We start from the raw sequence: 12664 nt of genomic DNA, 5'->3' as shown, positions 1-12664 counted from the left end.
GTATCTGGAGTCGCTCCAATGATATCCTACTAAATCTAAATTTTGTTCCGATCTCAATGGAAGCAGCTAGATGAAAGAAGGGTGGATTTTAATAAGCGGACCGGTGTGCGTGCGTGCGTGCGTGTGTGCGTGCGTGCGTGCGTGCGTGAGTATGTGCGCGTTTTTTTTATAACATGTGTGGTTGGGTGCGGTGTGCTGTGGGCTGTGCTCTAGAAGTGAACCAAAACAAACTTTTAAAGACAAGACGCTGGAATGTAACAACGTATAATTGCATAATATAGTCAACTTATGTAACACGCTTAATTGCCGCTATTTGTTCATATTCCGCAAGAGTGCCATCTTAGTGGGGAGTTCCCACAGTTTTCTAGGATATGGAAATAACCCGAAACCCACCTGATGAAGTGGTTATCCTTAATTTAAACATGCAAAACGATTCTTATTAACTATATGGGCAATTTTACAGGTTCGAACCAAATGGTGTTCCTCACCCGAATTTCCAAACTATTTATTCACGTGATATCGAACTACCAACGGTGTATATAAAACATTTCCACATACCACATGAGTGTGTCAGGTGGTAACTCTGTATTTTAGCTGACTTCACGCCCATTTCAAGTCAAGAAAGGTATTTCCGAGATTCTTCTTCAAACCAAACCAATGTCTCCATTTATCTGAATTGTCTCGATGTTTTACATGCATGTGTTGACAAACAAACTGCCCCCGTGGTCTAGCGGTAGAGCGTCCGTCTGGAGAGCGGAAGGTCGGAAGTTCGATCCCCGGCCGCGTGATACCAAAAGACGTTAAAAATGGTACTTGTTGTTACCCTGTCTGGTGCTCCGCATTAAGGGGCTAAAACAAGGACTGGTCGGCGCTGAGTCAGTATACTGTGTCTGAGTGGGGTATTCATGTTAAACTGCGGCATGGTATCTCAGTGGGCTAGCACTATATATAATTGGCATCAGTCCGGACTAGTACAAGCAGCCACACACACACACACACACACACACACACACACACACGCTATATAAATGTCTATATAAACGTCTTGAACGCGACGTTAAACCCCAATTCACCTCACCTTTGACAAACCAGGGCCGTTTTAGCCTCAACCCGATTATTTAGCAGCCCTATCCACACGATTCTGATACTATGTATATCGATGAGTAGTCAGGATATGTCTCCTTTTAGCAATTTCACGCGGAAGAAGAAGTTGTATATATGGTTTCTATCGCAATGGACTCTACTTCACGCAACAAGCCACAGGGTCGAGGATTTCGCCATGGACTCTACTTCACGTATCTATCCACAGGGTCGAGGATTTCGCCATGGACTCTACTTCACGTATCTAGCCAAAGGGTCGAGGATTTCGCCATGGACTCTGCTTCACGTATCTAGCAAAAGGGTCGAGGATTCGCCACGGACTCTACTTCATCCATCTAGCAACAGCTAGGGTCGAGAATTTCGCCATGGACTCTACTTCACGCATCTAGCCAAAGGGTCGAGGATTTCGCCATGGACTCTACTTCATCCATCTAGCAACAGCTAGGGTCGAGAATTTCGCCATGGACTCTACTTCACGCATCTAGCCACAGGGTCGAGAATTTCGCCATGGACTCTACTTCACGCATCAAGCCACAGGGTCGAGGATTTCGCCATGGACTCTACTTCACGCATCTAGCCACAGGGTCGAGAATTTCGCCATGGACTCTACTTCACGTATCTAGCCAAAGGGTCGAGGATGTCGCCATGGACTCTACTTCACCCATCTAGCAACAGGGTCGAGATTCGCCATGGACTCTACTTCACCCATCTAGCAACAGGGTCGAGGATTTCGCCATGGACTCTGCTTCACGTATCTAGCAACAGGGTCGAGGATTTCGCCATGGACTCTACTTCATCCATCTAGCAACAGGGTCGAGAATATCGCCATGGACTCTACTTCACGCATCTAGCCACAGGGTCGAGGATTTCGCCATGAACTCTACTTCACGCATCTAGCCACAGGGTCGAGGATTTCGCCATGGACTCTACTTCACGCATCAAGCCACAGGGTCGAGGATTTCGCCATGGACTCTACTTCATCCATCTAGCAACAGGGTCGAGGATTTCGCCATGGACTCTACTTCACGCATCAAGCCACAGGGTCGAGGATTTCGCCATGGACTCTACTTCATCCATCTAGCAACAGGGTCGAGGATTTCGCCATGGACTCTACTTCACGCATCAAGCCACAGGGTCGAGGATTTCGCCATGGACTCTACTTCACGCATCAAGCCACAGGGTCGAGGATTTCGCCATGGACTCTACTCCACGCATCTAGCCACAGGGTCGAGGATTTCGCCATGGACTCTACTTCACGCATCAAGCCACAGGGTCGAGGATTTCGCAATGGACTCTACTTCACGCATCAAGCCACAGGGTCGAGGATTTCGCTATGGACTCTACTTCACGCATCAAGCCACAGGGTCGAGGATTTCGCCATGGACTCTACTTCACGCATCAAGCCACAGGGTCGAGGATTTCGCCATTGACTCTACTTCACGCATCAAGCCACAGGGTCGAGGATTTCGCCATTGACTCTACTTCACGCATCAAGCAACAGGGTCGAGGATTTCGCCATGGACTCTACTTCACGCATCTGGTGACACACATAAAGAAACTGCAGCAAGCCTTGCAAGGTTTTGTTATCAACCGCACATCCATTGATACAGTGAATGAGACCTAGGCTAGGTCCCTGCCTCTATGACATGGCTGACATAGACTAGTCCTTAAAGCCTGTCAACTCACACTGTCATTATTCTATTTTTTATGTAAAAAAGAAAAAGAAAGACTTATTTATAACTATGTCCTACTATCTGATTTTTGCTGTGTTTTGCTTACACTAAAATAGTGATTTGATGTTGACAAACATTTCCTCTCCTCCCTGGAACGTGGTTCAGAGACGTATTCGCGAGAACTGAATGACAGTAAATGAAGTACACCAGATACACCGTCATGGCCTGTGAACTCTCACCACATTGACGCCGACACTCTGCATCATAAGACGCCAAATACGGCCAAGTCATCCAGTGTTTTCCTTTTGAAAAAAGAGCAATATTGACAACATGATACTTCCCACAGCCTCAGTCAGTCTATTGAGTTGGTCTCGGACCAGGGAGAACAAACACCATGTCGTTGTGGTGTCTGGTCACATGACAGTAGGTCACTCCTTTGAATGCATTTAGAGCGTAACACGCCATGCTTCTAAATAAAAGGCATATGATAACATTAACCAAGCCCTGTCTGTATGTGAGGTGCATAGTGGTGTTTGTGTGTGTGTGTAGTACAAAAATGTTGCGTATATTGATTATATATCTTAGGTGATAATTGATTAAACTGGTAGCAGCATATGGCTTCATATTTTCAATGTTTAAATTTTTTGTTTGTTTGTTGTTTAACGCCGCACTCAGCAATATTCCAGCTAAATGACCAGACAATCCTGTGATTGATATCATAAGCATCGATCCACGCAATTGCGATACAATGACTTGCATCAACCAAGTCCGCAAGCCTGACCACCCGATCCCGTTAAAAAGTCGCCTCTTGCGACAAACAAATAATGTCGCCATTTTGGACAAGCATGGGTTGCTGAAGACCTATTCTTCTCCGGATCTTCACGAGTCATATTTTCAATGAGAATTCAGTACTAATATTGAAAACACATTCAAAGTGGCATTTGTGAAAAGGTTGTTAAACAGTAAATTTTCTATTTTATTTGAACTGGCGAATGTCAAACTGGAAGAAATTTAAGTGCATGCCAGTTTGTTTCAATCAAACAAATGACGTTTTACACTTTCGACTTGCATCGAAACGTTCCATGTAATCACTAACGGGCTCGGGGGATCAGGCTCGCTGATTTGGTTGATGCATTTGGTTGATGCATGTCCATCCCGGATCGATGTTGTGATTTCTCCTTGTGCCAGAACCGTGAACCGTTAAGCATGACACAATCTCAGACAAAACTTAGCAGTGTCCCTTTTTCAAATCGCTTTAAAATTTGCATTTCCACCACGCCATCAGACAGGAAAGTGAACATTTTACATCACTGCGTAAATTTATAGTCTGAGGTTGACACAGTGCCGCGCGAGCGCAATTCCGCCCAAAGCTCACTTTTCACATGTTATGAACATGACGTAATACACTGTGCACCTCGTCATGCATCATATACACAGCGGAACAAGCCGATTAAACTCGGAATGTTTTACAAATAGCCGCGCCATCTGGCGTTCTTTATTGTCAATGTCCTTCAGCAGTATAGAGTCCTTACGTGCGCACTGACGTTCTTTAGTACACATTAGGGCTGGGACGAGTCCAAATTTACTACCCGACCCTACCCGTGTACCCACTGCAAGTCTCAAGAGTAGGAACAAAATGTCTGATTGGTAATTGTTTTACCGCACCTGGCTAAAGCTATTTAGAACCATGTACCAAACAATCAGTTCATGCGTTCACTGAAGTTGACGGAAGCTTTATCTTTACTCAAACATATACAAGTCAAAAGGAATGTGTGCATCGTCTGAAAGAAATGCGAACATTAGCGACTTGTAGTGTGACCACTGGGTTAAAGAGTGAGTTTTTGTCATAAAACAATATATCTCGTGACTAACCACGGGTCCGGGTAGTCCTGGACCCACCCGACCCGAGTACCCGAGTTACCCGTCCCAGCCCTAGTACACATTGTTCTTTCTTTTCATATGAAGTCGTAACATTTTACTATTTTTTCCTACTTTTAACCTTTATTTCTACTTCGTATTTTTTTAACCGGCGTCTGTTTGTTTTGTGTTTTGACCTTTATTTTAACATTTTATACTTTTTATCATCCAAAACTGGGCCCCAGAGGATTGACCCGTGAAGATCCGGGGTAGAGTGGGGCTTCAGAAACCCATGCTTGCCGTAAAAGGTGACTATGCTTGTCGTAAGAGGCGACTAACGGGATCGGGTCGTCAGGCTCGCTGACATGGTTGATGCATGTAATCAATCCCAATTGAGTGGATCGATGCTCATGATGTCAATCACTGGATTGTCTGGTCCAGACTCGATTACTTACAGACCGCAGTCATATTGCTGCAATAAATTGCTGAGTGCGGCGTAATACAATAAACAAACAAACGAGATCAAACGATATCTACATTGTAGATATTGCTGCAATGAAATTGCATCACAATGCATTGCAGACCATTGTGACGTCATTGGTTACCATTACGTTACAATCAAATGACATCAATGGCTCTTCTACTGAAGCTGTTAGGAGTACTTTTGACACTAAGACGCTGCTTATTACTGTCTACAAACTGAGAAAGTTGGAAGAATGACGTTGGATGATAAATATAATCTCACCCTTGTGTCTTTCGATATAAAAATTATCAACACTCGTTGAGATATCAAAAGACACTCAGTGGGATTCCCTATGCGTAACATTTGACTATTATTGCGTACTTTTGTCCTTTATTTCAACTAAGTATTTTTTGACCGAAGGGCCGCCCATACCTTTCACAAAGATGAGCGAAACCACATTATCGGTGGTTCGAGAAGGGAGCTAACTCCGTTTGCCTAAAGTTCGAGGTGGTCCCACATTCGAAACTAAACGCAGTTGTTGGCGAGAATATGTACAACGTAAACAAACCCGCATAACTAACTGCTATTTTGTCTATTTAATATAAGTATTATCATTTATAATTAGATTAGAATGTACAAATGCAAAGACACTACAGCAGAACTCACTTCTACGAACATCGCAAAACTAGGTCGTGGGGTCATTAATATTCATGAGTTATTTCTTTTCTGGAACAAGTTCTCGGAAAAGTTTGAGGTGACAGGCTTGTTCAATTCAAGTGTAGACATATTTTCAGGCTTATATCGCCACCAACACCTTTGATTAGATTGATGTGTTATACTGGAAAAAGTAGAATGAGTGGTATTGCCTCTGTAAATTTAATTTGAAGTAGATCTTAGTTTCTTGCTTTGTACTATTTTTGCAAAACTATTTTGGAACGAGTGTGGTCAGCTATAATGACTTTAGTCAAACTTCAAAGACTTTGTGTTCCTTTCGTCACACTAAATAATTTACAAAGACGGTTCCCATCAATATTACAAAATGAGAATAATATATATAATGCTACACACCCATGCAAAGTAATGACAAATGTGAGCCCACTGAATGACTCTGTTAACCCAATGAAGCCCAGCGATTTACAAAAGTGGGCCCACCTGTTTCGATCACTCTATGACGGAAGAAGTGGGCCCACATTTTAGAAAATGGTTATGAGTAAGCCAAGCTTATGAAGCTTAGCGATTGAGAAATGTGGCCCCTCCTGTTGCAATCACTATGGCGGAAGAATGCCTACCCACTAGGCGATATACAAATGTGGGCCCACGTGTTTCGATCACCATATATGACGGGAACAATGTGGGCCCATATTTTAGAAAATGGTTATCAATAATTAAGTGGAATTTCGCGATTAATAAATGTTGTCCCTCCTGTTGCGATCAATATGACGGAAGAACGTCGGCCACATTTAGGAATTAATTATCAGCACTAATTAAACAACCTGACGAAGCTAGGCGATACACGAATGTGGGCCCACGTGTTTCGATCACTCGTTTATCGCTGTCCCTGGAATATCGAGTGAGTGAGTGAGTATGGTTTTACGCCGCTTTTAGCAATATTCCAGCAATGTCACGGCGGGGGACACCAGAAATGGGCTTCACACATTGTACCCATGTCGGGAAACGAACCCGGGTCTTCGGCGTGACGAGCGAAGGCTTTAACCACTAGGCTACCCGACCGCCCCTGGAATATCGAGGACAAGCTAACAAGCAAATACAAAACAATTAATAATGTTTCTAGAACATACATGGATGATTATTCTATTTCATATTGTGAAATGATAAAGCTGATATTAATGAGAAATAGCAGATGTTGTATTTGTCACGTATTTGTTAACTGATATGAGTTTATAAGAAACCTAAATAAAGTAGTTTCGGTGTAAAAGTATCCTCAGTCCGACAGTCTTAGTCTTTTGGTCAATTGTTCCCGAATGACGTCCGTGGACCATCTTCCCGAGGCAAGGGAGTTTACCGACTATAAAAGTCCAGTTTCTACCCTTGCCAAATTAGGCTGGAATTATGGAGTTTGACTAACGAGTTTTTGCATACTCCAATCAAAATCTCGTAACGAACCAGACATCCGTTTCGGAAACAACATGGATTTCAACGTGCAGATTACGGTCAACTGCAGGATTTACAAAGAATGTGTACTGCCAACTAGGCGTCGACAGATATTTTACAAATTCTTTCACGCTTTTGATCAAGGTGCTCACGTGATTTGATGCACTTCGCGGGGTAAGACACGTTTAATACAATATAGATCTTGATTATCGAGCAGATCGTCTTGAATAGGCGCCGCCATTTTGTTTGAAGCAAATGCAAGTGATATTAGAGATGGAGTCTGATTGGCCATTAGGAGGGACATATAAGGGACATAACTCGTAATAGCCACTAGTGGCGCTGCGATCGAGCCTGGAAATTCCAGCCTAGTTCGGCAAGGGTGGAAACTGGACTTTTATAGTCAGTTAACGCCCTTGCTTCGGGAAGATGTCCGTGGACAAGGTCAACTTGTTTGCCATGTACTACCTTGGACATTGATTCCTGATTATTGACGAAGACTATGTTTCTAGACATTGATTACTGATATATATCGACGAGGACTGTTTCCGGACATTGACTCCTGATACATATATTGACGATGACTATGTTCTAGACAATAGTTCCTGACATACATTGGCCAGGAATATGTTCTAGACAATAGTTCCTGACATACATTGACCAGGAATATGTTTCTAGACAATAGTTCCTCACATACATTGACCAGGAATATGTTTCCAGACAATAGTTCCTCACATACATTGACATATAGTGAGTGAGTGAGTGAGTTGGGTTTAACGCCGCTTTTAACAGTTTTCCAGTTATATCGCGGCGTGTCATGTTGGAGGAGAGCCCCAAGTGATTCAGTTCTCAGACTTTAACCACTTTAATGAAACCCTAGAGCACGGGTATGGTGCTGACAAACCTAGAAACATAATCAGAGCAAACCGGGATTCGAACCCACAATCATAGGTTTCTTGCGTGCCCAAGGGACGCAACTCTGCACAGCGAATCGCGGCGCCTTAGACGACTGGGCCACCAGTGCCCCCAGGAATATGTTTAAAGACCTTGTGTTATTTGCACATGCAGCAGATCAAGAAACTCATCCCCAGAGTGTTATGTGATGATATTGTCATCAGATGGGAAAGACAAGCAGATCAAAGTAGTCACAGGCTTCATCACTCCCCATTAGGTACCGAGCTATAGGGGCGGTCGGGTAGCTTAGTGGTTTAAGCGTTTGCTCCTCACGCCGAAGACCCGGGTTCGATTCCCGACATGGGTACAATGTGTGAAGCCCATTTCTGGTGTCCCCCGTCGTGGTTTAAGGCAGACGCTAAAAGGCACGATCTCTTGATACCTGATAATCATCTTTCAACAATACTGAAAGACTTGATATCTATGCCCTGGACATCAAATCTACTTAAGTTTAGGTTTGAGTGAGTGAGTATGGTTTTACGCCGCTTTTAGCAATATTCCAGCAATATCACGGCGGGGGACACCAGAAATGGGCTTCACACATTGTACCCATGCCGGGAATCGAACCCGGGTCTTCGGCGTGACGAGCGAACGCTTTAACCACTAGGCTACCCGACCGACCCCTAAGTTTAGGTTTGAAGTGCAGCACTTGCAGTTTATGCTTTGAAAACGAACACACAATATCAGCGAGTAACAAAAGGCACAGTTCAGTACTTGTCTGGTGTTTATGCACGGTTACACTATTGTTCCCAGTAGTAAGGAGATACAGTGAACTGTCTACACCATTGTTCCAAGTAGTAAGGAGATACAGTCAACTGTCCATACCATTGTTCCCAGTAGTAAGGAGATACAGTCACTGTCCATACCATTGTTCCCAGTAGTAAGGAGATACAGTCACTGTCCATACCATTGTTCCTAGTAGTAAGGAGATACAGTGAACTGTCCATACCATTGTTCCCAGTAGTAAGGAGATACAGTCACTGTCCATACCATTGTTCCCAGTATTAAGGAGATACAGTGAACTGTCCATACCATTGTTCCCAGTAGTAAGGAGATACAGTGAACTGTCCATACCATTGTTTCCAGTAGTAAGGAGATACAGTGAACTGTCCATACCATTGTTCCCAGTAGAAAGGAGATACAGTGAACTGTCCATACCATTGTTCCCAGTAGTAAGGAGATACAGTCAACTGTCCATACCATTGTTCCTAGTAGTGACATACAGCCAACTGTCCATACCATTGTTCCTAGAAGTGAAATACAGGCAACTGTCCATACCATTGTTCCTAGAAGTGAAATACAGGCAACTGTCCATACCATTGTTCCTAGAAGTGAAATACAGGCAACTGTCCATACCATTGTTCCTAGTAGTGAAATACAGCAAACTGTCCATACCATTGTTCCTAGAAGTGAAATACAGGCAACTGTCCATACCATTGTTCCTAGAAGTGAAATACAGCAAACTGTCCATACCATTGTTCCTAGAAGTGAAATACAGGCAACTGTCCATACCATTGTTCCTAGTAGTGACATACAGGCAACTGTCCATACCATTGTTCCTAGAAGTGAAATACAGGTAACTGTCCATTCCATTGTTCCTAGTAGTGACATACAGGCAACTGCCCGTTCCACTGTTCCTAGTAGTGACATACAGGCAACTGCCCGTTCCACTGTTCCTAGTAGTGACATACAGGCAACTGTCCATTCCATCGTTCCTAGTAGTGACATACAGCCAGCTGTTCATGCCACTGTTCCTAGTAGTAAGGATATACAGTCACTGTCCATACCATTGTTCCTAGTAGTAAGGAGATACAGTGAACTGTCCATACCATTGTTCCCAGTAGTAAGGAGATACAGTCACTGTCCATACCATTGTTCCCAGTATTAAGGAGATACAGTGAACTGTCCATACCATTGTTCCCATTAGTAAGGAGATACAGTGAACTGTCCATACCATTGTTTCCAGTAGTAAGGAGATACAGTGAACTGTCCATACCATTGTTCCCAGTAGAAAGGAGATACAGTGAACTGTCCATACCATTGTTCCCAGTAGTAAGGAGATACAGTCAACTGTCCATACCATTGTTCCTAGTAGTGACATACAGCCAACTGTCCATACCATTGTTCCTAGAAGTGAAATACAGGCAACTGTCCATACCATTGTTCCTAGAAGTGAAATACAGCAAACTGTCCATACCATTGTTCCTAGAAGTGAAATACAGGCAACTGTCCATACCATTGTTCCTAGTAGTGACATACAGGCAACTGTCCATACCATTGTTCCTAGAAGTGAAATACAGGTAACTGTCCATTCCATTGTTCCTAGTAGTGACATACAGGCAACTGCCCGTTCCACTGTTCCTAGTAGTGACATACAGGCAACTGCCCGTTCCACTGTTCCTAGTAGTGACATACAGGCAACTGTCCATTCCATCGTTCCTAGTAGTGACATACAGCCAGCTGTTCATGCCACTGTTCCTAGTAGTAAGGATATACAGTCAACTGCCCATACCATTGTGACATGCAGCCAACTGTCCACTCCATTGTTCCTAGTAGTGACATGCAGCCAACTGTCTATTCCATTGTTCCCAGTAGTAAGGAGATGCAACCAACTGTCCATTCCATTGTTCCTGGTAGTGAGGGGGTACAGTCACATGTTCATGCCATTGCTCCTAGTAGTAAGGAGTTAAATTCAGATGTTCATTCCATTGTTTCTAGTAGTGACAAACAGCCAACTGTCCATACCATTGTTCCTGGTAATAAATAGATACAGTCACATGTTCATTCCATTGTTCCTAGTAGTAAGGAGATGAATTCAGTCAGAAGTATATTTCATTGTCCCTAGTAGTTAGGACTACAGTCAGCCGTCCATACCATTGTTCCTAGTAGTAAGGACTACAGTCAGATGTCCATTCCATTGTTCCCAGTAGTAAGGACTACAGTCAGATGTCCATTTCATTGTTCCCAGTAGTAAGGACTACAATCAGATGTCCATTCCATTGTTCCTAGTAGTAAGGACTACAGTCAGATGTCCATTTCATTGTTCCCAGTAGTAAGGACTACAGTCAGATGTCCATTTCATTGTTCCCAGTAGTAAGGACTACAGTCAGATGTCCATTCCATTGTTCCCAGTAGTAAGGACTACAGTCAGATGTCCATTTCATTGTTCCCAGTAGTAAGGACTACAGTCAGATGTCCATTTCATTGTTCCCAGTAGTAAGGACTACAATCAGATGTCCATTCCATTGTTCCCAGTAGTAAGGACTACAGTCAGATGTCCATTTCATTGTTCCCAGTAGTAAGGACTACAGTCAGATGTCCATTCCATTGTTCCCAGTAGTAAGGACTACAGTCAGATGTCCATTTCATTGTTCCCAGTAGTAAGGACTACAGTCAGATGTCCATTTCATTGTTCCTAGTAGTAAGGACTACAATCAGATGTCCATTCCATTGTTCCTAGTAGTAAGGACTACAGTCAGATGTCCATTTCATTGTTCCCAGTAGTAAGGACTACAGTCAGATGTCCATTCCATTGTTCCTAGTAGTAAGGACTACAATCAGATGTCCATTCCATTGTTCCTAGAAGTAAGGACTACAGTCAGATGTCCATTTCATTGTTCCCAGTAGTAAGGACTACAGTCAGATGTCCATTTAATGTCCCTTCTGGTAAGGACTACAGTCAGATGTCCATTCAATGTCCCTTCTGGTAAGGACTACAGTCAGATGTCCATTTCATTGTTCTTAGTAGTAAGGACTACAGTTAGATGTTCATTCCATTGTTCCCACTAGTAAGGACTACAGTTAGATGTTCATTCCATTGTTCCCACTAGTAAGGACTACAGTCAGATGTTCATTCCATTGTTCCCACTAGTAAGGACTACAGTTAGATGTTCATTCCATTGTTCCCACTAGTAAGGACTACAGTCAGATGTTCATTCCATTGTTCCTAGTAGTAAGGACGTACAGTCAGATGTCTAAAACATTGCTCCTGGTAGTAAGGACTACAGTCAGATGTCCATTCAATGTCCCTTCTGGTAAGGACTACAGTCAGATGCACATTTCAATGTCCCTTCTGGTAAGGACTACAGTCAGATGCACATTCCATTGTTCCCAGTTGTAAGGACTACAGTCAGATGTCCATTTCATTGTTCTTAGTAGTAAGGACTACTGTCAGCTATTCATTCCATTGATGCCAGTAGTAAGGACTACAGTTAGATGTTCATTCCATTGTCTATACCATTGTTCCTAGTAGTAAGGACGTACAGCCAGGTGAAGTGATTTGAAAGGAGATAGAGGAACACAGTTATATCTTACAGGGGACCGCCTTCGTGGTCTAGTGGTAGAGCGTCCGCCCGGAGAGCGGAAGGTCCGGGGATCGATCCCCGGCCGCGTCATACCAAAAGACGTTAAAAGATGGTATTTGTTGTTTCCCTGTCTGGCGCTCGGCATTAAGGGGCTAAAACAAGGACTGGTCGGCTCGGAGTCAGTATACTGTGTCTGAGTGGGA

This window comes from Haliotis rufescens, unplaced genomic scaffold (genome assembly GCF_023055435.1).
Source record: "Haliotis rufescens isolate VD_foot unplaced genomic scaffold, xgHalRufe1.0.p SCAF_11, whole genome shotgun sequence".
In the NCBI taxonomy this organism is placed as follows: domain Eukaryota; kingdom Metazoa; phylum Mollusca; class Gastropoda; order Lepetellida; family Haliotidae; genus Haliotis; species Haliotis rufescens.
The sequence above is the reverse complement of the archived record's forward strand: the minus strand, read 5'-3'. Positions refer to the sequence as shown.